General features: G+C 40.2%; 2 protein-coding genes across 8 annotated transcripts in view; both read left to right on the plus strand.

Moving 5' to 3' along the window:
* Nucleotides 1-21073, plus strand: part of LOC126372176 (protein-S-isoprenylcysteine O-methyltransferase) — a 190441-nt gene extending 169368 nt beyond the window's left edge. Inside the window, exon 7 of one of the 2 annotated variants that reach the window (XR_007567121.1) lies at nt 20643-21073. The gene's annotated coding sequence lies outside the window, so the exon portion shown is untranslated. The remainder of the gene's footprint in view (nt 1-20642) is intronic. The other variant, XR_007567120.1, reaches the window with a different exon arrangement.
* Nucleotides 1-27419, plus strand: part of LOC126372108 (histone deacetylase 4) — a 122640-nt gene that overhangs the window by 33891 nt on the left and 61330 nt on the right. The gene's annotated exons all lie outside the window — the stretch shown is intronic.

Genomic DNA, 27419 nt, shown 5'->3' on the forward strand with positions numbered 1-27419 from the left:
CAACTTGCGCAGTTTTTTAATTCATTGCGTTAAATTACAATGTGACAGAGATCGGGAGTGTGTTTATTAAGATGAACCGAAACGTGATTGAAAAGATTTTGGGGTATTACGTCAATGCGCGAATGACGCACTCGCATTTGGACTGCCAGAAATAAATGCAGAGCGTCTAGACGGTGACAATACACTTTAAATTTTCATAATCAATACTGAAGGACGAGTTGCTCCTGTCTATAGCTTAATTGTCTTCGATTTGTGGCTTCTATTCAAGACCATTAGAGACTTTATAGCTCACAGTAGTTTGTTTAAACGTCCTTGCATCACCTTCAAACGCATTTTGATCATTCCATGTTTTTTTACGAGGAAACCTATTGTTTCTCGATTCATTTGGTTTAGGTATATCCCGATAGAATTTTAGTTTATTTAACGTTATTATCCTTAACAAGTAATTTTATTACATCGAATATATTAGAGATTTTTGTTTTATTTTATGTTTTCATAGTGCTCTATTCAGTAGTTTCCATTAAAACATAAGTTCACGATTATATTCCCAATTGCGCTAGGCGGAGGTACATCTATCGCAAGTTGAACTAAGCACTCACGTTTCAGCGAAATTTCTGTTACACCAACGTGATATTATGTGGTGAGACGTATCGCCGTCCTCGATAGTCCAGTCAAATTTGTTAGCGAAAATTGCGCTTTTAATAACTCATATGTGTAGGTCCGGTTCTAGGCCGGGATTCGACCCCGGATTTAAAAATCAAGCTTGTGTCACATGGGACACAATGTATTTTTTTAAGTTTTCGTTATATTAAGTGGTATTGGCTCATCTTTCATTTTGTGTTAAATAAAAGTGTTTTCAACTGAACGCTCTTGAGTTGACATTGGTCGATGCGGTCGATGCTTTTACACCACATTTAAAAAAAAACAGAACACAGAAGTCGCAGACAATGTGTCTCTGTAACAAACACGCATCATCAGAGCACGTGATCCTTGAATCATTTCATTCACAACGTAAATACCTCTTGAGTTTCATTCATCCCCGTACTATGCAGGCGCAGTAATGGCCGCCACAGACCGCAAACACGTCACGAATCTACAATTAACTATTGTTTTTCTAACCAAGTTTCCTGATGCATCATCGTTTGAGTAAGCCCAGGAAGGGTGTGGATATAAAAGCTGGATTTTACTAAATGCTATAGTCCTGTTCGAATGAATCAAGGTTAAAGCTGTACAATTTGACTTTAAACTTGGTGTCATTATAAAATAAATATAAAAATATATAATAACAAAGAAGTTCTTGTTAGGTTTTTAGTTAAAAGACTGTTTTTTTGTATATATAGAGGCACTTTCTGGTGTTCTTATCGCCTACAGTGGCATGTAACACAAACACACATACTTATCTGGTCGCTGCTATTGGAATATTGTTTACAAACGAGGCATGACATCGATAACTGTGTAACCCACAGGTCCAAGTATGTTGAGGAAAGCTAACGAACCGCGACACGATGTCTTCAATAAAGGAAAATTATTAATGTAAATAGCGATTACTCCCACTGTTTTATAATTTATAAGGAATAAATTGAATATACTTTGTTCTTCTTCTTCTATCGTGTGGGTTAAGAGGTGGATTACCAACCTCAGCAACCCTGGTGTTAGGGTTATTATTGATTTATACGTTATAGCACACAAACTAAACATATAAACATTTAGCAACAGTACAAATGGGCGGCCTTATTTCAAGTCTTTGTTCTAAAGCTTGTTGAAGTCTTCAATTAAGATCACATCAATCAAAATTTAATTAAAAACGTTTATTGTAGTCTTCTTCGTTACGTTAGATTATACCATTATTCATGTAATAATAAGGTTCAGTATTGTTCACACTAAATTCAGTCCTTACTTCTATTTTGTCATATTGTGTAATGCGTACCAATAATGTCTTTATATTATTTACTGTGTTAAAATGACTGCTTGATCAAGTCCGACATTATGGTGAATAAGTCAATTTGTTGGTAGAGATTTTTTTAACAGTTTAATGTACGCAGAAACAAGAACATAATAACAAGTTGTTTGTTAAGTTTCTTATTACCTCAAACGCAACTGAAATTTATACGACCTTTTTTAAGAACAGTAGTATTTAGTATTTTCATTTATCTACAATGTAAATCATAAAATAGAATATAAAATATTTAAAAGGGCACGTTAATTATAAGTACAATAAAGGTCAAAGTACCCCAATCGGCAATACACAAATGTAGCAGATAATAGAAGCTGAATTTGGGATAAACTTCGCGCCGGGTGATTTTCCTCTGTTGTAGTCTCTGGGCGCGAATGGGAAGGTAAACAACACCGACCTACGCTCTGGAAAGGTCGCGACGCTACTCGTACTTACTCGGATACTTTAATGTGCTTTTTGCTTGTTGATCTTATTTGCAAACTTTCCGTTTTTTTCTTGTTTTACTTTTATAGCAAGATAATACTCCCTAAAAAAGAATACCGTTTCATATACCTACTTAACAATGTTAATGTTCTGAAAATTGTCATTTTAACGTAACTTAATTTCGAGAATATTGTAGCTTTTCATAAAGTTTTTGGTCTTACTTGTTTATGTTTAATTAACTGCCTCTTGTTGCCGGGCGCGGCTCTCCGCCCGCGTGGAAGAGCTTCAGGTACTTAGCTACATAATCACAATATTTTTTCCTTGTTCAACAACAGCACTTTTCTTTTACTGATAATTTATAAATCTTTTCTCGAAACTTCTTTATTTTAATGAAAATTACAGGTAATATCACTTACTCAAATTACTCAATCTGGACATTAACCTTTTTGATTCTGTTATAAACAAACGAAACATTTCCTGAAAACCGTTTCAACCAAAGGGTTCTAATTCAATGTCAGTGGAGTAAAAAAGTAATGTAAAGTAGAACTTCCCTTTCCGAGTTTAAGAGAATCATGGCAAATGCGAAGCAATTTCACGCGCCAATGACGGTGCCTGATGGAGGCGGCAAATGGACTTCCATAACATTCCATTATCACAGACAGTATAACTGAGCAGAATCCAAAAGAAATTAGCACTTTTAATGAAGATACTCGCCTCGATTCCGACAGAGACATCCTAATTTTATTTAAGTTATACCTGTAATTTTCTTATCCGCCGAAAAGGAAAGGGACGGATGATTTTCAACTGTTAATTTAAAAATGACTTAATAAGCCGGGCGAATAAAGTAGGCATCTCGCTCATATGCAACCCGTTTGACGTGTGCTGTCAACTTAATTCCGTCGGGATTGACCAACGTAAAATTTTTAGACGGTTGTTTTAAATTTGTCCCTAAAATTGACGTGTGTTCCTTAAATTTTACGCCTATCGATTACCCGTCCCTTTCCTTTTCGGCGGATAAGAAAATGACAGATATAACTTAAAAGAAAATTAGATGGTGTGTACAGGAATTAGCATCACTGTTTATATTATATAATAACATTTCGAAGACAAAAATGACAAAAGAAGGCAATGCCAAAAGCATGTCACAAGCGCTGCTGTCTATCCGTACTATGTAGAACGTCCCAAATCTCAGAAGTCGTAAATAAAGAATGACAGGAGATCTTTAACTAAACTTGAAAAGAGAGTAGACGGAAGAGCGACGCGGAAGACGCAGCCGCGTGAATTTCACAAAGATCCAAGGTCTGATTAGTTTTTGCTCCGTTTTTTTCTCTAGGAAGCGTTCACGCAAATAGTACGCATGACAATACGATATTGAACACCGGCTGTTGCTGTTGTAACTGTAAATCCTTCAAAATGTAATAAATCATAGACGTGACGTCCTTATTCCTGTTTTTAATCACAGTAAAATCCAGTGTTGACGAATGAACCATACCTATACAGATGTTATTGTACACGTAATTCTTTTGTATTACGTATATTTCACTTTAGTCTTTCCTTCCTCGTGGAGCAAATGCTTCATTTTCTACGACGATCTAATTAATTATGCAGTTTCTATAGTTTGTCTTCTTGTTATCAAAATTCCATTCTCCAAATTTGCATTTCGCTGCTATTTGTTGTTTTGTGATCACCAACCTTGTTGGTGAAGTGTATCAAATTATGTAAGATTTTGACTTTAACATCGCTACTAAATAATCAACAAGCAACAGGATGTGCACCATCGCCTACGTCAGTAGCAGGTTCTATTCGCGAGGCTTTGTCTAACACATTGTCCAAGTCATTATTACAATTATGTATGAACATAATATAAATAATGTGAGATTCTTGAAAACATCTACATTCGTTAAATTTTGTAGCTGCCAAACTTGTTTTAAAAAATAGTGAGTTGCCCTGTCCATTCGTATAATGTAGGTAGGTTTTTAAAGACTTAGACATAGTAATAATTATAGTCTCTCTGGCTGTAATTATTATTTTAATTATCTGTTTGTTCGACACAACTCGCTATATAAAGAAACATGACATCATTTTTATCATTTGTATTTGTTCATATCTGCTAGAGCTTTATAAATCATACTATATTAATAGACGGCATCACAGTGGTTTGTTATAACAGATTTAGTTAGTTTGGTTATTTATTATTCAATATTATTCTAAACTACCTAATTTGTGTAGATTATGTATGTAATTGTGTTTAATATATTCAACGTAGGAATCATGTTTTCAATAGACGCGAGCGCGTGATTTTCGAGTGGGTGACATTGTTCTTATAACAGTTACATTACGATAGGAAGATATCCAATATCAACATTGGATAGAAACATCTAGAACTTATAATAAGTACTTAGAATACTGAATAATTTGCCGATGTGTCAAATTAAATCTTCGCTGACGTTAGTTGTTCGGACGTGAATAATCTAAACAATTTTAATGCTCGAATTGACTTGATATCAGCGTTCTTTTTTACTTTAATTATGTCACTTCTCATCTTCAGTCAGTAAACTATTATTAAAAAGAAATGAGTTTGAGTCAATCTAAAGTAACTACTTGATCTATTTAGGTTATCATGAATAACTTTTAACATATTTTCTTGATTATGTGATAAAAGTAAAGAAATATTGTGTTTTTATCAAGCACGACCACACGTGTTTAAGGCGATGGATCATAATATGTCATCTATTTTGAAGCGTCGATCTTGCAACGGCTAGACATCGTAAATTTTGTAACGATTTCTCCGTTCCTATAACCTGATTTTGTTTTATACTATCCAGAAATACTTAGGTCGGATAAGGATATCTTTGAGATTCCATTTTTTATTGAGTTGACCTTATATATTTGTTAATATACCGGTTTATTTCAACAGTTTTAATCACTTTTTGATAACTAACATTACGAATATTAACAGTCTCGGTAATTTTATTATCATATTGCAGTAAGATAGTGTTTATCGATCGTATCATTTGTCGTAACTTTATCAAGTGTTTGTATGTTTCTACGATTGTTTCTACAAGTGTAATGAACTATCTAATATTTTTGTATTATTACAGGTAAGCCTAATTCATAGAAAATTCCCGCACTTCAGAGGACAAAATCATGTGAGTCATCTTGTTACATGGTATTTATTATACATTCATATTTCTTAGTTAAATAAGTACGTACCTACATATATCATTCACTGTGATCACGTGTCACGAACTCTTGCACTTGCACCAATGAGTTACCAATAATTGAAGTGCCATTTTCCCTAACAGAATTGGCTCGATCATCATAGGCGGCGATACGGTTCACCACCTATCACGTTGGTCTAACAGAAAGCTCGATGAAGCGTGGGTCAGTTCATCTTGCGACGGATGTACCTTTGGCTATCCCTATTGGGTATATATCCGTGAGCTTATTACCTCTTTTACAATACTCGCATACATAAAGGAGGTTACTTAATGTATCGTGTACGTGTATGAAGTACTATACCAATTGAGGCTAAGAATACCGCCACTTATCCAAAGGTCTATTAGTCACTGGCCGTAACCGGAGAGACATTTATAGCAGAGGTCCAGCGTAGCGGGCAGGAAGCGCCAATCAACGGTGTCAACAGTTCACTCCCGAAACGACCAGGTCGCACCTGCCGCATGCCGGACTGGTCATGTGCGGTTCAGCGAGACCAGGGCCAACTCGAATGTTCGCACCAATATGCTTCACTCATGACTTTAGGAAATTATATTTCATGGCCAACTCGAATGTTTGAGCCAATGCTCCAAATAACTCAAAGAAATTACACGTCATCACGTCAAAGAAGAATCTCTGCAAGAATAAGTATATTGAAGCATTAAGTATGTTCTTCATTTTACAATATGAATAAATTTCTATTTTGAATTTTCACTACCTTCCAAGATTTCCATATAGGTACTTTTGTTTTAGTTAAAAACCAACGTTTTTCAGAGTCAGTCACCCTTGAACTAACCAAATAGCTCAAACATTCGGCTCAATGTTTGTAAGTGGGTACATCTGTCAAATGCTGCGTCTGAAGTACTCCGGTAGGTCTTGGTTATTATTTCCAGATTGTACTGGAGATTACTGGACCGCCATATTCATTGGATGATCCACTTACGCAACTTCTAAAAGCGTCCCACAATTACCCGTCTTCATTTACACTTTGAATAATGTGTCAGCTGATGATGGTCATATGTTTAGGTACTTTGTCAAAGACAATATTTCAACTCAACAGTGTAAAATACTTCAAATTCAACATTATTACAGAAAGTAATGTTATTATGATCTGAATTAATGCATTTCATGTTGCACGAAAAGATAACGATATCAATCTAAATCTTTTCACTGGTGAGTCATGTATTATCATTTCGCAATGTACTGAATGCCGAGGAAAATCCCCTGAATGATGTAGGTGAAGCGTGTCTATATGCACTGTTGAGATGCATTCTGTTTACAGTAGCGCGTCACCAGCCGTAACTAGGTTAGCCGAGATGATCTGGACCACAACAGAATACTTGCCGCGTGTTTGCGTCGGAAGATTCCGTCGCTCCAACTGGCCATGCGCGTTGATTGCCTCCAATTTATTGTTATTGGCGTCCGATTCTGGATCTTTGACGTCCAATCTCGGCTGCTGCTCTTAGTTTAGAACTGTGTTTGACTTTAGGTTTTGTACTAATCTTAGTTCTCAAGACTCGCTAGCATTATTTAGCCTTAAGTAGCCAAGTCTGGAGAATGCGATATTGCCGTCGGTGTTGCAATTTTAGTAGTAGGTTATATCATTACAAACTATCAACTATTTTACGTCAATTGTCATATCATATTTCATTGTATTCTCACATATTAACATAGATAATGACAAACAAATTACTCTCATAATATTTTTAAACCAATCCTAAGGCTGAAATACCTTAATAAACTCCAGTAGGTATAATAACAAGGGTGTGGTTCGCGTGGGAGTTAGCAAGGCAAAGGACTGTGATTATATTTATGTATTTAGAAACAGGTGCTCTTTGCCGTCTAAACGATTCCTTAACAAAATGATAGCAGTAGGCGGCTAAGCCTTCGGGCAGACGAGTGGGCGTTTGTTGTAGCAACAACGCCATCAGCCTTTTAAGATATTTCCCGAATTTGTTTAGGCGCAATAGGCACACTGTCAAAGATGTAGAGACAAAAACGGAAAATAGTAAAGAATCACACCAGCGCTACTAAAGTTATAACGTAGTGGATTGTTCGATCAGACTTGGCAGTTGAATAACAACTCAACACCAGGGTTGGAGATTTCGGTCTCCGACTTCGATAGAAGATAAGTTAAAGAATCACGTATAACTAGGATTAATACTGCAATTTTGTCCGAAAACCGGATCACGGTCAACAGTTTGGCGCAGTGCCGAGTGGGTAAAAGGTAACTTCTGACTCTAGGTCTTGAAGAGTTTTGACTCGTATCAGACTATCTAACGGAATAAGAATAAACAGTTGAGGTTAAGGATTCTAGTACTGTATACTTACTTAGATAATATTCTCGCGTCGTGCTGCTACTTTTGAGCCGTTTTCATAGTTTAATTTCGTTCTGAAACTGTTAAAAATTAAAATATTTTATTGCCTTTTAACGAGTGGTTATTTAAAGACTCGTAAAATCACGGCTAGCAAGTACTAACTGGTTTCCATTTTCGAGTGAAGTTATTGTTGTTTGTTTTACGAGCTGGCGTGAGACGCGGGCAGCAAGCGGCGGACGACCGGAAGCCCAGGAAGAGCGCGCGGATGTTCAATTAAACGCCTCCGGTGACGCACACGCAGAAATGCATTGGCTGGCGATTATTTTGGCTACATAGCCAAACATTTAGTATGACAAGCAGAATTACAAGACATGGTTTGTTTGAGTGCTTTGAATACGTGGGTGGAAAATACAGTCGGATCTGATTTCTAAAGTTCATAGTTCGTAACATTTCATTCAACATAGTCTCATTCATAAAGGTCAATCGCCGTAATGTTTTGACTGGACGCTGTAAAGTTTTAACGATTAACGATTGTTTCGGCAGGAAGCTGGATTGGAGCTTACAATACGTATAAATCAACATTCGAAATGCCATTGTTGGCTTCATATTTTTTAAAACGTGTTATATACCGTGATGTACTTATGCAATTCAGCGTCTGCGCAGCCTTGGCGAAGATTCTTCGGACGTTGTCTCGTAACGTTGATAAGATCGGATTAATTCGGCGAAGGTCGGCGACTGGGGTTACTCGTGGCACGTTTTTCATTGCTCTATGTGTTACGTAGGTAGTCGTTATGTGATGTTGCGGAAGCTCAAGTCCAAGAGTCGTTAAGATCACGATAACTGAATAAAGTCCATAAAGAACGACTTCTATCCCGAAATAGAATATATCTCAGGGCATAAATCAAATTAACATTTCATTATCATATTATTTATTTGTGGCAACTGCTGCGACCGGCAACTGATTAGCACTCGTCTCAAGACTGACGCGCTGTCATATTCCTTATGGGATTGCATATTCAAAAAGATTGAGAAACATTTACCTCTAATCTGATTGTTCTTCTATATTAAACTCCGCAGTTATAGGAGCGATACATAAATCCTATCCCAACCATCCTGGCGTGAAGAACCGTCAGCAGCGCATGCCGTAAATGGCGCTAGGACCGTCAGGCTAAATCGAGCCGTGTCTATCGCTACGGCTAAATCCGTCTGCGTGTATGGCTATAAGTTCCCGGCTATTCTCGGCTGGCTATAAGCGGTGCTCAGCCGGTATAATTAGTAGCCAAAGTCTTCGCACCTGATTGGACACGCGCCAGGAATGGACGTATGGACATAGACTATCGGTTAAGGCAATTATTATGTTCTCATGGTTTCTTTCGTTGCGGTGAGTTTATTGGTAAGGAATGTCACGTGGTGATAGTTAAAAGGATTCTGGAAGCTATGTTCATCATTTTGTTTAAAACAACGCGAAACACCGCTCAAATGAGGCGAATTTGAACTCACGAAGTTATGAATGGTACATTGCAACAGCAATAGCATTTTTGAATTTGTCATCTTGAAATGATGTAATGGAAGGTCAGCGTAAAAACGCTATTTTTATCAAAACACCGAAGCAGAAGGCGTGGCGCGGTGTTGGCGCGCGCCGAGGTCGGCTTGGGCAACTGCTGCCACCGCCAACTGATTAGCTCCCGTCTCGAGACTGATGTGCTGTCATACTCTTCAATTGGATGCTGGTCACCTTACATTTAATAGTGCTCAACGATGCGCAAAGGGTTTGGAAACCTGTAATCTATCAAGTTTTCACGTATTGAGAAATTGTGGCTTGCGCCAACTGATTAACTCGGATTTCGCGACTGATGTGCTGCCTCACGCTACTCTACTCCTCGATTGAATGCAGGTTTCACACTTAATAAAAGTCAATAATGTGCCTAGGGTCCGGAATGCAACTCCACATTGCGTAGACCTGTATCCTATTAAGTCACTGTGGTCCTGTGTCAAATGAAGAGAGCTGATGCCATCCCCGGTACTGGAGTTGCACCAATATAGGCTGTTTGTGTTATATTATTATATTATATATAGCTACAAACCCACTGACTGACTCACTCACTGACTCACTGACAGGGTTGTTCTCCCAGAAGGAGCGTCGGGGGGTGAAAATGATGTATGGGGGGTGTGATCAAGATCTTCCGGTGAGTATGGGAAAACTTCCAGATCTTGGAAAACTGCTCCGCATCAGGGAGACACCCTACGGCCTGGCGCAACTATCGCACCTGGAACGATTTTTTTTTCACGAAACCTTATTAAATCTTGGTCAAATTCTATCGTGGGTGAAAAAAAATCAAAATGGCGGAAAAACAAGATGGCCGCCATACAAATTTTTGTTTTTCCAGAAAATGTGTTGGAGGTATAAACTGTGTATGGGGGTGTAATCGGAACGTCTTGTTGAGTATGGAAAAACCGCTCGATCTTGAAAAACTGCTCCGCATCAGGGAGACACCCTACGGCCTGGCTAAACTATAAAACCTGGAGTAATTTTTCTTTCGCGAAACATATTTAAATCTTGGTCAAATCCAATCCCCGGTGAAAAAAAAACAAAATGGCGGAAAAACAAGATGGCCGCCATACAAAATTTTCGTTTTTCTCGAAAATGCCTCGGGGTGAATGTGATGTAAGAGGGATGAGATCAAAATGTCATATTGAGTATGGAAATACTTCCCGACCTTCAAAAACTGCTCCTCATCAGGGCGGCACCCTACGGCCTGGGAAAACTATCGCACCTGGAACGATTCTTTTTTCACCAAACCTAATAAAATCTTGGTCAAATTTTATCGCCGGTAAAAAAAAATCAAAATGGCCGAAAAACAAGATGGCCGCCATACAAATTTTTGTTTTTACAGAAAATGTCTCGGGTGTAAAAACGATGTATAGGGGTGTTATGGGAACGTCTTGTTGAGTATGGAAATACTGCTAGATCTTCGAAAACTGCTCCGCATCAGGGGTCACCCTACGGCCTGACTATACTATCGAACCTGGAACTTTTTTGTTTTTACGAAACTTATTTAAATCTTGGTCAAATCCAATCGCCGGTGAAAAAAAAACAAAATGGCGGAAAAACAAGATGGCCGCCATACAAAATTACGATTTTCCAGAAAATGCCTCGGGGGTGAATATGATGTATGAGGGATGTAATCAAAATGTCATGTTGAGTACCTTCAAAAACTGCTCCGCATCAGGGAGACACCCTACGGCCTGGCAAAACTATCGCACCAGGAACTTTTTTGTTTTTAAGAAACCTATTTAAATCTTGGTCAAATTTTATCGCCGGTGAAAAAAAAACAAAATGGCCGAAAAACAAGATGGCCGCCATATAAATTTTTGTTTTCCCAGAAAATGTCTCGGGTGTAAAAATGATGTATAGGGGTGTGATCGGAACGTCATCTTGGAAAACTGCTCCGCATCAGGGAGACACCCTACGGCCTGGAAAAACTATAGCACCTAGAACTTTTTTGATTTCACGAAAACAAGATGGCCGCCATACAAAGCTTCGAACTAATACAGGACACGCGAGCAGCTTGCTGCGAGCGAACCACGCGACATCTAGTGTAATATATATAGCTGGAGACCCACTGACTGACTGACTGACTGACTGACTGACTCACTGACATAATTGTTCTCCCAGAAGGAGCGTCGGGGGGTCAAAATGATGTATGGGGGGTGTGATCGGGACCTCCCGGTGAGTATGGGAAAAATCCCAAATCTTGGAAAACTGCTCCTCATCAGGGAGACGCTCTACAGTCTGGCGCGACTATTATACCTGGATCATTTTTTTTTTCGCAAAACCTATTTAAATCTTGGTCAAATTCTATTGTGGGTGAAAAAAAATCAAAATGGCGGAAAAACAAGATGGCCGCCATACAAAATTTAGTTTTTCCGGAAAATGTCTCAAGGGTAAAAATTGTGTATGGGAGTGTAATCGGAGTGTCTTGTTGAGTATGGAGACACTTCTCTTTCTTCAAATCTGCTCCGCATCAGGGAGACACCCTACGGCCTGGCAAAACTATCGCACCTGGAACGATTATTTTTTCACAGAACCTATTTAAATCTTAATCAAATTCTATCGTGAGTGAAAAAAAATCAAAATGGCGGAAAAACAAGATGGCCGCCATACAAATTTTTAGTTTTTCCTTAAAATGCCTCGGGGATAAAAATTATGTATGAGGGTTTTGATCGGAACGTCATGTAGAGTACGGGTATACTTCCAGGTTTTCGAAAACTGCTCCGCATCAGGGAGACACCCTAAGGCCTGGCAAAACTATCGCACCTGGAACAATATTTTTTTTCACGAAACCTATTTAAATCTTGGTCAAATTCTACTGTGGGTGAAAAAAAATCAAAATGGCGGAAAAACAAGATGGCCGCCATACAAATTTTTAGTTTTTCCTGAAATTGCCTCTGGGATAAAAATTATGTATAAGGGTTTTGATCGGAACGTCATGTAGAGTACGGGTATACTTCCAGGTTTTCGAAAATTGCTCCGCATCAGGGATACACCCTACGGCCTGGCGAAATTATCGCATCTGGAACTTTTTTGTTTTCAAGAAACCTATTTAAATCTTAGTCAAATTTAATCGCCAGTGAAAAAAAAACAAAATGGCCGAAAAACAAGATGGCCGCCATACAAAATTTTGTTTTTCCAGAAAATGTGTCAGAGCTAAAATTGATGTATAGGGGTGTGATCGGAACGTCATCTTGGAAAACTGCTCCGCATCAGGGAGACACCCTACGGCCTGGCAAAACTATTGCACCTAGAACTTTTTTGATTTCACGAGACCTATTTTAGTCTTGGTCAAATTCTATCGCGGTAAAAAAATGGCGGGAAAACAAGACACGCGAGCAGCTTGCTGCGAGCGAACCACGCGACATCTAGTTATGTAATATATCTCAACACAGTTGGATCGACCATTATAAACGGCGATACGGCTCACCACCTATGTCATTGTGGTCTACGGAAAACTAGGTGGAACGTGGGTATTAGGTTCATCGTCTGATGGATGTACCTCTGAACAACCCAATTATGTCTATTAAGTTTGCAGGTGTTACACAACTGATGTTCTCATCGATTGGTCCAAGTCTCGTGAGTGATAGAAGTTGACAGTCATCTACAAACGCACAGAGTTTTGAACGCCGAAATCTATTAGGTTTACAGGTTTTGGGCAACTGCTGCTCCAACAGCAGACGTGAGTTTCTTCAATCTTCTTCTATAGTGTGACAAACCTTCTAAACCCTGATTTCGGGCGTTATAATTGACCCGCCAAAGGCCCCTGACATAGCGTCATTCGAAAGCAGTAAAAAAAACTTGACCTACAATCGACATTTTGATCGGTAGAACGGAGTCTCATTCTATTGTCACGCCTCCTGTGGCTTCCAAGATTTTTTTTGTGTCATTTGCTTGAAGGAAGTGAAAGGGCCAGTAAATTCTAATGTCTTGAACACTTAATACACGTCCCTTTGATCGATGGGCGAGCGCCGGCCAAATCAGCTTTGATATACGATCACCGGTTATTGTTTACGATCCCGCGTATGCGCATTATACTTGGCATACCCGTGTGATTGTCGAAGATTTACTGGCCACGTCGCGCTTATATTGGCACCTAACAATGGCACTCTTGTTGATGCACCTTAGTATCTTGTTGCGAAATGTAGCAGAAATAATTTATATTCCAAACACATTGAGGAAGTGTCCGCGTAAAACTGAGTTATTGAGAAGTTGAAGCTTTGTGCAAGACCGAGCCAAATTGGACATTCTCTGCACTGCTTCAGAAACTGTAGCTATTCACAGATTTTATTGCCGAAGTTGCAAGCTATTCTTGCTAACACAAGCGTTCTTGGAAGCTTATTTCTGGCTGTGTTGAAATAGGTGAAGTTGGTTGTTCAGACCTAACGAATTAAAAAAAAGATTTATGTTGGGTACTTTTAATGTGGTAATGTGAAAGCATGCCATTAAAGTGACTTATGTCGAAGAAGTAACTGTAGACATTTGTATCACCTGAGGACAAACAGTGATCGAACCGTCACACCGACAGTACTTGTCAGTTGTCATACACACCGCCTAATTATCTCGCATGATTTCTCGCTGAAGATTAAGCGGTTCGGAGCGTCTATTTCGGGCGGCTGGGTGTTAGGTGTGAGATAAATGGCATTAATTATGCGCGGTAAATCGGGCGTGCGCGCCGCGGGAATATTGCAATGTATTGTGAACACTTACGCGCAGGTGACGGCGCGAATGTAGACATTGCAAGTCGTTTATAGAAAAGTACTCCAAGAATTTTCCTGTAAATATTATGAGCAAATGACCTACCTACATATCAAGCGTTTTAATCCAATTTAGGATAAAGTACTTTTTTTCAGTCGTTTCGGGTGTTCGTTGATGTTTAATCCTCGTGTATTTTTTATTTATTTAATCACAATCTTCATTTTTTTTTGTATAACAACTACTATAAAATTAAAGTTTTTCTAGATTCTAAGATGTTTTAGAAACAAACAGTTCAAAGACAATAGATTTCAAAACGGAACAGAAATTCTGTAGATAGAATATATCTGAAGGGAGTTAGAAATTTGCATTAGATACAGTTGCAGTGAATGCAGGCAGCCTTGGCCGAGATGCGGCAGACGGGCCGTCGCCTGCGCCCGCGCCTGTCTCTGTAAATATTTGAGCTGCGCGCGCGCACCGCGACTCTTTTTGACCTCTTGAGGTCGCGCACTGTCATATCGGTGTATTGTGTAACTGTATCGTGCGATAACAGGGTGACATTAATCCTTTGTTAAGAGAAGTTAACTCTAAACATACATATCGGGCAGATTTCTTTGTGCATTCTGATTAATTCCGATTGGGAAAACATTGATCAAAGCGCACACTGTATTTTTTTGACGTGACTTATTATAGATTATCTGCAAGTGGATTTAACTACTTGGCCGGACAAATGGGGAGAGCTCAGGGCTCTCATCCGGCAGTAGAAGATTATTTTATGTAATAATATTACTAACTATTAATGGCACGTTTGCTCACCGTAGTAATTCCTGTAGTGCATGTCATCGTACGTAATAACCCGCCCTATATCCCATAACGGCGCATGCGTCACGCGGCCGTGATTCGAGCGAATCGTTCGCAAACGAAAAACTCTGTGGTTATTTATCGAGGTCCAACAAAGTTCATTCACCCCGTTAACGCGAATTCCCGTAGTGCCCTAATTATGACGTCATGGATCGCTGTAATTACAAATGTTCACAGCATTTCCCTTGTTAATTATGTTCCATTGATTCTGTAACGTATGTACCTTTAGACAGAATTCAAGTCCAATTAACATGTTTTTTTACGATCTCGAACTTTCATACCAAATCATATTTACTTATTGGACAAACAAATTGATCTGTGGGACGGAGAGTCACCTCTTCTTCTATACGTAGTATTAATCTTTATTCTGCGCCTAGGTCTCCTAGTTTAGTTTAATGCCTACCTATTAAATAACAGCCATTAACCTATGTCAGTATGACCTATCTTGTTAGCTTTCCATTAATCCTTTGTTCGGTTATCAGTTGCAGCTCTTTTCTTTCAACCTGACCATGAACTTGTCTTCTATTTATATAGATTGTCCCTGTCTTTGTAGCTTGCTAATTACGCTTTTTTTTTATCTGGGAATAAACAAGGAAACAACGGAGGGTACAGATTCTCACAAAGAGAAAATTAAATCAAAAAGTTTGTTTCAGGCGGGATTTGATACCTATCGCAGCTCTTGTCAACCCGGACAAACATTTCAACCTTCACACCACCGGGTGTTCATCCTGTCAGTTCAAACAAGACTCTAAGCTGTCACCGCATACAATCGATCGTGTTCATCTTAGGGCATCAATATTTAGTGCCATCTTCTTCTTCTAAGCTTAACACGTTCAATGCCACACGGCCCATAGGTGGGCCAAGAGAGAATACTCATTCATCTAACTGTCTTCTAACAGTTTGACGTGAAATCGCTGCATTGTGGCCTGTAAATCCCCTCTTTTGGCTCACCCGTGTCCCCCATTGCTTGTATGAAACAACCAACGTTTTTGTGTGGTGTTGAATATGTTAAACCATTGATCCCGGTTACATGAGCGTTGTTAGGGGCCTTTGGCAGCTCAATAATAACTCTGACATCAGGGTCGCTAAGGTTAGTCATCCACATCACAACCCACACGTCAGAGGTAGAAGACCAGGTGTAGTTGCGTAACATAAGCTCACGACTATATCCCAATTGTGGTAGTCGGAGGTACATCCATCACCAAATGAACTAAGTACCCGAAGTCCAGCTAAACCGAGTTAAGTGTAGTTGCAAGTTGTCTTTTAATGACTGCAGAGCGCGAATGGCCCCAATCCTCGCCCCACTACCCCGGCCGATCGCGCCAAAACTGTCTCTCCCATAAATAATAAACGAAGGTTGCACCCAGCAGTGGCCGCATATAGAGCGATTCTATTACCTGACCCAGATAGCGATACCGCTAACCGGCCGATGCATAATAGCAGATTTAACTCGGACCTTGGGCGCGTTGCACAATGCACTATTCTGGTGCATCGCCTTGCTGCTGGCGCAACACTTCGCACCTGCACGTGACCTGCACAGATGCAACGACGCAACGATTTGCATACTATGTTCATAACGTCATTTGCATCTTGATGAGACTTCAAACTCTCTAATGTGTTACATGGCTAATACCAATACATATCACATAAAATATATTCATAGGTATAGCATTGTGATCATAGGACCAGAAACTTGTCAGTTTTGTCCATAATAATCTTGCCTGTATCTCCGAAGGCATCGACAGGAGTAGTGTATCTACGCCTCGACAGCTATGTTTAAGTGCCATGTAATAGACCAGTGCCATTTACCAGGCGCAAACCCTGGAAACTACAGGATATCAATTATCCATAACGTTACAATATTAACATACATAACATAAGCAGGATATAATATAAAACAAAACACGATATGTGGAACGACTTAATGATCAAAATCTTGATGAATCATTTAATCAAAATATTTTTTGATGCCCTTAATAGCTCGAGCTTTCACAATCTGTCAACGCAATCAATCAATGCATATCATCACTTTGGCAACTTTGGTTAGAACAGTAGAAGCACTTGTAGCCTCGTGGGACCCTGTGACTTCCCGATTCCCGTCCTAGTTGTAGCCAGCTGGCTTTCGCTGACAGATAGTCAATTAGCCGCTTGATTGGCACAGCGTCGCTATGACAAGCCATGAATCACGCATGGTATGCTCGACGTCGCTAGATCGGTACACTGGGGAATGTATGGTATTACGTCTTGCATACTTTCTAATATGTTGGTAGACTGATCCTGTTAGGCAATATTAAATCAGTGGGTTTAAAAAGGCCACAACGAAGCAATTAATCTAACAAAGCAATGTTGCTATTTGACGTTTTGTTTGCATTGCGCACTTACTTTTATATGCGCAAATGTCAAATTGCAATATTGCTTTTTTAGATGAATTGCTTGCGATGCGGTCTTTTTAACTCCCAGAAATTGTTTATTGTCATTAAAGGATCATTAAAAACACTTATTTAATGTCAAGATTATATTTTAGTTCTTCTATTAGGTACTTGGTATTTCGGAACGGGTTACAGTTTCTGTTCTGTTTTTTGTAAATTATTGTTAATTATTATTTTTATAATACTGTCTGTAAAATTTTAGGTAATATGTGTTGCTGTATGTGTACCTAAATAAATAAATAAGTAAAGGTATTGATGCAAAGAGACAATGACCTCCGCTTGCGTATGGATTGTTTATGTTTATGACATCAACACATAAAGGAAATTCCCACGATGCGGACCGCGTGCTCGATGTTACTATAGCTAGGTATAAACACCTTGTAGTGTCTCGGTTTATATCTATTGTATTGCTGTACAATTATTTTGTTGTAAACAATGAAGTTACCAATTATATTAGCCATTCTAAAAAATTGGAACTTGATTGCCGAAATTTATTACTATAATAGGAAGCTATCAAGTTCGTCTCTAATAGTGTTATGTATTAAACAAGCGGCTCGATATGAGGGCTTTTTTGACAAAATAAAGTACAGAAATTCGCTCCGTCAGTAAAGTTATTAATTAATACGAAACTTGATGAGCGGAGGAACTTCGAAACGGCCATCATAGAGCAGCAGCGTGCCACTACCTTAAGTCTTTATTAATCTATGACAGTTCAGAAGTCTCACTCCCCATTTCTCTCTATCTACTCTCAAGTACTCAACTCTACACAGCATAACACGTTCTGGCACAGAAATGTTCTAATCTACCCTAACAAATATACACTACACGGCTTCGCTTGCGTTAAATTTCCCTCATTCAGCGCTTATCGCTATCGACCCGCTAGGGTCGATTAATTCTTTCAAATATTTTTCCTTTCAGACGACGCCCTGAGCAGAGGTTCGCGCCCAACTGGGCACCCTCAGGCCTGTTGTCTTAAACGTTGTACCGGGTGAGAGCCTTCAGCGCTCCCCATTTGTCCGCCCAAGTAGTTAATGCTATCTGCGGCAAATCTACAATAAGTCACGTCAAAAAAAAAGCTTGCGTTCAGGGTAACACGATTCACGATTTTTTTGTTAGTCACAAACAGTCCGCATATCATGTTTTAGTTATTACCTTGAAAATTGCGGAATGCTCCATACAAACTACCGCCCCCCCATTTTAGGGAAGTGGGAGGTTAGAAAGAGACAAAAAGTAGCCTATGTCACTCTCTATGTCATCAACTGTATCCACTTTAAAAAAATCACGTTAATTTGTCGCTCCGTTTAGCCACGAAAGACGGACAAACAAACAGACAAACAGATATTTGCCTTTATGATATTAGTATGGATGGTATAGCTAAGATCAGTAACGCGTACAAGCTGTCTAATGGTAGGAAAATCCCCGGCGCGCGCGCAGTCTACGACAACTGTCCTCGCTCCACTCACAGCATATGTAAGGGGAAACAACTTTTCCATCTCTAAGTAAATAAAGACTCCTTGGCTGTTAGTGTTTACGATGCTGTGTTTACGTTTGATCTGGTCGAGATTGTCACTACATTCCGTGACATTATTTTGTTAATATCCATATTTTTATGATATTAACATTACATAATAGTTTTTTATAGAAGCGACTTTATGTCTAACCTTCCAACCCGCGAAAGAAAAACCACTCCATTACAGATTAAGTCACATACCTTCGAAACGCTTTTCTTGGGAATTTGGGTTTCCTGACAATGTTTTCCTCCACCGCTAAGCATGTGATAATCATTAAGATGCAAACCCAAATTTGAAAACAAATATCGAAAATCATTGGTTTAGGCCCGTGCTGGGATTCGAACCTGGAACCTCACGGTGAGAGTCAAACGTTCTTCCAACTAGGCTACCACGAGCTACTGGACTAATGGTGTGGACTGACTGCTGACACCACCAACAAGTCCAACATCCAACTGGCTATTCCCTTTATTGATATGCCAATAGAAGTTTTGTTTATATACATAAGTTTTAAGATTCGATTTAGCATTCCTACTCCACTCAGGCACTCTGCTATCCGACAAGTTATCGAACACGTCACCCAACTTGTTGGGCGACCGATAACAGCCGGAAGGGCATCGATCTGTCCGGATGCTTTATCGCTCAGAGGAATTTGCGTGCAGGCAATTAAATGCACTTTTATTATATTAGGTATGTTAATCTCTATGCAAAGCAACGAGTTTGACGTGTTTTGTGACTTCGCTTATTTTCTTATATCTATAGATACATATTTTAACGGCCTCTGTGATCTAGTGGTTGAGCGTTGGGCTCACGATCCGAAGGTACCGGGTTCGAATCCGGGCGGGAACATCACACAAAAATCATTTTGTGATCCATAGTTTGTTCAGGACACTAAGGATGGTATTAATAAACGAATCTCAGCTGACACTGCTCTTAAGATCACGCTCAAGTCTCTGTTTTTATATGAGAACGGTCACATTGACATGATCTTGAGGGCAGTCTCGAAGCTGACATTAGTTTATTAATACCATCCTAATAGCTGATCACCTGATTGTCCCAAAGTAAGATGATCCGTGTTGAGCCGTTACATGAGCCATGTCAGGCGCTTTTGGCGGCTCAATAGTAACCCTGACATCAGGGTTGATGGGGTTGGTAAACTACCTCACAACCCACGCGTTAGAAGAAGAATAGATACATAATCCCAAAATACTGAAAAGTGATTGTTCTGGGTGGATATTGAAAATGGAGACAAAAGTCCAGTGTGGCTATTCAAGCACGTGTCAAAGTGTCAAAGGCAGTAGGTATATTGTAGCCTAAATATAGAACATAGAATAATACTACGTATAGAAGGTAAATCTCCGCCCGTGCCAAATCGTATTGGGCGTCGACCTCACCCCCTTTGGGTTTTTTTGTCTGAAATTGCCGTAAGTCACTAAGTAGTAAGAGCAGGCGCGCCTCGCTTACAATTACACGTTAGCTGGGACGCGGTATAACATAAATAGCCTATTAGGTATATCCCACTGCTGGGCAAAGGCCTCCCCTCAATCATCCGGAGGGGGTATGGAGCATACTCCACCACGCTGCTCCATTGCGGGTTGGTGGAGGTATTTTTACGGCTAATAGCCGGGACCAACGGCTTAACGTCCCCTCCGAAGCGCGGAATCAACTTATTTTTCAGACAATCAGGTGATTCAAGCCTGTAATGTCCTTACCAAACAAAGGACAGTCTCACAAAGTGATTTCGACAATGTCCCCATCGGGAATCGAACCCGGCCCTCCAGATCGTGAGCCTAACGCTCTAACCACTAGACCACAGAGGCTGTTATGCAGATGGGATGCGGTAATAACGAGATTTTTGTATGGAGTGTGGCTTAAGTATACTTTGTTTAAGGTTTCTCTTCGACCAAATTGTCTACACCTCTGTGTATTTAATTTTAATTATGCTAAATTTCTGTTCTTTTATAAATTTTCTTTTCGCAGTCGAAATTTTGTCAAACATTAAGCTAAGCTTGTTTCACGAATCTGTGTCCACAATCTAATACTGTCTATATCTATAAAATATTGTAACACTAAGATGGTAGCTGATGCCTATAGCACAGGCTTGAGTCTATTTTAGACATCAGCTGACATTATTATTCTGTAACTTGCTCCTTACTAATTTTGTAACTCTAAAATTGTTGTTAAAAGGCTTTGCGTGGAAATATATTTTTTTTTTTTTATTATTTTACGGTAACTGTATGAAAGGTCATATGTGACCATAGAGTGCAAAGCTCTCGTTATCTGGGAGGCGTGGGACTCGTGGGAGAGTACAGAGAAATGGCGCGTTCTGGCGAATACACTATCTCGTCCGGCGGACGCGTGACGTCACACCACACACCCTTACTCGGAGAATCTGGTGTTTCACAATAGGGTGTTTCACTGTGTCAAAGGAGGAGCTCGGTGGCGCAGCGGTAAACGCGCTCGGTCTGCGATTGTTGAAGTTAAGCAACTTTCGCAAAGGCCGGTCATAGGATGGGTGACCACAAAAAAAAGTTTTCATCTCGAGCTCCTCCGTGCTTCGGAAGGCAAGTTAAGCCGTTGGTCCCGGCTGCATTAGCAGTCGTTAATAACCATCAATCCGCACTGGGCCCGCGTGATGGTTTAAGGCCCGATCTCCCTATCCATCCATAGGATAAGCCCGTGCCCCAGCAGTGGGGACGTTAATGGGTTGATGATGATGATGATGACTGTGTCAAAGATCAATTATAAAACGCTTCTTCTTCTTCTATCGTGTGGGTTGTGAAGTGGATTGCCAACCTCACCAACCTTGGGTCAGGGTCTATTGAGCCGCGAAAGGCCCCTGACATGACTCATGTAACGACTACGTACTTACATCAGTAAGTAGTCACCGGGACCAACGGCTTAACGTGCCTTCCGAAACACGGATCGTCTTACTTTCGGACAATCAGGTGATCAGCCTGTTATGTCCTAACCAAACTATCCCTAGTATCCCTAGTGTGATCCCTCACAAAATGATTTTTGTGATATGTCCCCACCGGGATTCGAACCCAGGATCTCTGGATCGTGAGCCCAACGCTCAACCACTGGACAACGGAGGCCTTTGTATAAAACGCTAAATACAAGCCAGTCTAAGACAATCGAAAACCAATCTCATTTTTCTTTTTTTACTTATTTTCGAATTTTAATTACGAATTCTGAGTACAATGGTTCACTGCTGCTATTGATGTGACTAGAACAGTATTTCGATACGAAAATGGAACAGTTTTGACGTTTCGTAAAAAGTATCTCATTTGACTAGGGTCCAAAATAGTTTAAAATCCTTTTGACGCACATTGACCAATAATACAATGGTTTTTTTCGCATTTAGTGTGGTGAAGTCAGTTGACGGAACTATTCAGCAAGGATTCCATCCCTTATGTGATCATCATTGTCATGTGAAACAGTGATCTTCGTTCTTAGCACCGTTACGCCGTGTCTAGTAGCGTTACTGAGTATTATTCCTTATTCTATGGTTATGGCTATAGACGGCCATACGGCACATCACGTTGGTCTAACAGAAAGCTCAGTGAGGTATGGGTGCTTACATAGTTTATCTTGCTATGGATGTACCTCTGACTACCCCAATTGGGATATAGCCGTGACCTTAATAAAGCGAGACTTTTGCCAATCATCGGACCAACAAAACTCGTACCTACTTCCCCGTTTTACACCGTCCATTCATTTCGAACGAAGTACGTACTTGAGTTGCTATTCTGCTCCAACGACGATTTTATAAACATTGAACTTCGCCATTCATTGATCTAAACACGTATACCTAAAACTGAAACGTAAGTACGTCCAATATTCGCTGCGGCGTGTGCGCAGTGCTTCAGAAATAGCCCGGCTAAAACGTACGCGGAAATCCTATTTTGATGGCGGCTGAAATAGCGCGGCTTTCCAATTGGCGAGTGGGTTGGATCGCGCGCTGAAGCCCGGCTTTTCAAACTTATTTTATTTTATATCTGTTACATGGGAAAAGTATCAATTTGAATTTCGAATCCATGCTCGGGCTCTGAACCACTGGCTTTTGAGTTTTAATTCAAGTTTGGATCGTAAATAAGATAGACATTTCCAGGTTTCCTGGATTTATATTGCCGGTTTATGGCTACGGGCTGGCCCTCGAGGAGTGGGTGTATATACTATTATTATTGCGTATGGCAGGCAAAAATAAAATATCCTGCGTGGATCATATATCCAGCTGAAGCTTCCCTAACCAAGTCTCTGCCGCATCCGTCACACAGTGCAGCTCGGCTATACCACCTGGGAACCGGTGCAGAGGGCACTCGTTCACTATGTGAGATCTGGTTTGATCCGGGTGACCACATTCACAGTATGGCGACTCCTTTAAGCCCCATTTATGTAGGTGATGGTTTATGTTGGTGTATATACTAAACACCGCCTACCCCTTTGGGAATACAGACGAGATACTGTGTTTTGTGTTAGAGCATATAAACAGAGCTACATTCCTTTCATTACTCAAGATTAGTTTGTTCTTTGTAATCATTTCTTTCATTGCTCGAACGACCAAACACGAGTTTATTTGCCATCAAATACTCCAACGGCAATGTTGAGAGCAAACTTAAAGCTAATAAGAAGTGGGCACGTGTGTTTGTTTGTCGATCGGTCGAGGATGTGTTGGTCGCGGGTTCGAGCCGAGTTCGTTCACTGCGACCGTGACAGCGGGGGAGGCCGCGGTGATACCAAATGCGCTTTTAGGAAATTGCTATGTGTGGGTAACATTAGCCTTTGGTCTTGGTTCCATACAAGACCATTAACCCGGCCCAAGGGGGGACAGAGTCATCTTCTCTGCCCTCCACTGGAGCAATTCCTTTTCGGCGCGTCCTTGCCGCGGGGGTGGGCGCCTCTTACTTCAGCAAGTCAAGTCACGGCAAGTCACAGGTACTGTAACCTGGAACCTGACAGAGGGCAGCAGTAACTGTCAGTACTATTCTGAGGCGGAGGATAGGAGTCGTAGTATGGTTTTGTAATAGACTACTCTGGGCGCCATCCCACTTGCGTCAGACAGAGTACTGCGGGGCGGAAGGCAAGAGGGAAACCACTGCCCTATTTTTTTCCCTAAAAAAGTAGCATGGAAAATGCTGCACCGACAAGAGCGTGGCTTTTAAATTGATGATGATGTGGGTAACATAGCATCAGCCTGGTGTCCCCGAAGGGTTAAGCAGAGATGTACAGTATACACACCCACTCCTCGTCAGCTACTTAGTCCCATGTAATACGGAGCGAGCCCATTGCCATAAACCGGGCACAAATCCTGAAAACCAAGTGTTGCGAACTCCTCTCTCCATCAACCCTGGTGTCAGGGTTATTATTGCGCCGCCATAGGCCCCTGACGTGACTCATGTAACGACTACGTACTTACATCAGTAAGTAGTAACCGGGACCAACGGCTTAACGTGTCTTCCGAAGCATGGATCATTTTACTTTTGGCCAATCAGTCGATAGCCTGTAATGCCAAACTAGGGATCACAGTGTTTTTGTGATTTGTCCCCACCAGGATACGAACCCACATTGCGTTCCGTTACTACTAACGTTCCGAACTGGTCAGATGCTGAACGCATTCTGTGTAGTTTTTACTCCCAGTCCAAGATATGACTTAAGCTTAAAACCGATCTATTTATCATCAAACAAGAATCGCAAAAAGGTCATAGTACATAACATAATAATCATTATATTTTTTACAGCTAATTATACTAACTCCACCTACATTATACCTACCCCTACAATATTAAACAAAGGTTAAAGGTATGTTTCATATATCTGAATGTACGTGGGCGTGTAACATCCTGTAATATATTACATTATAATTAACTTAGAACATAAATACTGATTAATATTTTCTCTTTTCAGGTAAGACATAAATACTCTGAACCATCCTAAGGTACTGTACTTTGAACAAGGAAAGGCAACGGCCTCCTTGGTCTAGTGGTTTGAGCGTTGGGCTTACGATCCGGAGGTGCCGGGTTCAAATACCGCTAAGGACATTCACAAAAAACTTTGTGATCCCTAGTTTGGTTGATTGTGCTTCGGAAGACACGTTAAGCCGTTGGTCCCGGTTACTTACTTACTGATGTATGTAATCGTTACATGTGCGGTGTTAGGGGCCTTTGACGGCTCAATAGTAACCCTGACACCAGATACCTGACACACGATAGGAAAGGTTAATACACCAGTGGTACTTGTTGAGCATAGCCAGGCTACGCGGACGATGTCGACGGGCAGGTATGTTGTACCACTACTTCGTTCACCAGTCACTAACTACTTCGTTGACAGAACACTCCGCAAATGAGTACCGTATCTGTACAACATGTGTCGACAGTCGACACGGAATCGACATACGACACGACTGCAATGGAATTAAATTTTACAAATATAGTGATCGACACCTCATTGGACCGTCCCCTCAGGGCGACCAGAGGCACCCTGTCCTGGCGTTTCCGCCAGTAGTCAATACGCCGCGCATTTCCTTTATTTTGTAATTATTTCATGTCAGTTTGTATAAACTCTTAGATAACATTTGCTCTACTTTATGGTTTGTTTTCACAAGAACCTTAGTGAGGATTTTTTGTCTATGCGCGTGTGCGCGACCATAATAATTTTGTTTGTGCTATATCTCTCTCTGTGGTGTTTTGTTTTGGATCGGATGCGTGTGCGCAAATTTTATTAAATAGATACGTGTCTCACAGATTCGACTTTTAACTTATGAACCAAAATAGACTAAACAAATCTTTATTTAAACATCTTATTCGGAAGATCTCTTAGCTATAAGTTATGATTTGCAACTGTCGTCTACTTATTGATGTAAGTAAGTAGTCGTTACATGAGCCATGTCAGGAGCCTTTGGCGGCACAATAGTAAGTAACCCTGACACCAGGGTTGATGAGGTTGGTACTCCGCCTCACAACCCACACGATAGAAGAAGACTGTCTTATATAAAACGTAATGTTTTTCTGACCCGGACATGATCGGCAAGTTATTATAACGAACAACTAATAAGTAATGATATGACTAGTGACACATTCATTACCTACTTACTTATTAGGAATGGAAAAGAAATCTATATTTAGCTCTTTATAAACTATTATTATTGTTAGATCATTGCTTCCTTATGATAAGACCGGTTCAATAGGTAACACAGTTACTCTTTGAATCGTCAATTTTTACATAGCGAACGTCTCATCCGCCTAAAACTACTGCAGCTTCTCACAACCTGTATAGCCGGGGAAAAGAAGCTACAAGAAAAACCTCGACCCAGGTCTCTAGACGTTCTTTAAAAAAAAGGTTGAGAACACAACTCAAATTCGTACTAAAACGCGCGTACACTGCCTAATACGTTATCTGTCAATGATATTGATATTTTCTGTACCGTTATAAAAATAAATATCAAGTATTTGATAAGATGTTTTATAAATAGAATAATATACTAACAATATATAGCCGTCTGGCCAATCATAATGAAGGTAACCTCGATATTTGAAGACGAAACACAGTTAAAGCTCCACCCACGTTTATTCGATAACAATATTTATTATAATTATATTTCTATACACATAGCCCCATAGCACACGCCTGTGTCCCTGACAGGGTAGGCTGATGTGTAGTATATATGACATACTCGTAGACATACGGTCACAAGTACTAATATGTATACACTTTGAAACCATGTCACATTAACTTTTTTGACAAATTAAACGGTATGCCTCATTAAATGTCAAATATGATAGTGTGAGAGGGTTCTAAAGTGGGTACATGATATTGCTCATGGCTCAGTTATTAGTATCATGTAAGGGGGCGAGCCTATTGCCATAAACTTGGCACAAATACTGGAAACCACGTGATATCAATTAGGTCTATTGGTTTTTGTCCTGGCTTGCTGAGTGAGCCCTGCCATCTAGCTCCATCAGATTGCCCATCAATATATCAATGTCCACCCCTCCTAGCAACAATCTCGCGATGGCGTCGTATTTTCGTACCCTTATCGGCTATCAGTCCGCACTTCAGATAAGTAAAGGTTAATGTTGCTATATTTAGCCGGACTCCATCATTGGTCGGTTGAAATGTTTCGATTACGTCGGATCACCCGCAGCTTATCTGCAATAAACTTATTTTTTGATCTGCGTGTACGCAGGAATGATAATACGCATGATCTGATTATACTTATATCATGTCACAACCCAGGACATTCCATACAAAACGGTCATTCTTACAGACAGACCGCGCGCGCTTCCATACTCCTTAGCGGCCATTTCGACTAAAGTGAGACCCAGAGGGGGTGAGGTAAATCTAGCTCGGCGCCCGATACGAATTGGCGCGGGGCGGAGAATTACCGTTCTAAACGCAGTATTATTCTTTATTCCAAGATCACGTTGTAAACACAGATATAATGGAAATTCACGAATTATATCT

The sequence above is a fragment of the Pectinophora gossypiella genome, chromosome 13 (genome assembly GCF_024362695.1).
Source record: "Pectinophora gossypiella chromosome 13, ilPecGoss1.1, whole genome shotgun sequence".
Taxonomy (NCBI): Eukaryota; Metazoa; Arthropoda; class Insecta; order Lepidoptera; family Gelechiidae; genus Pectinophora; species Pectinophora gossypiella.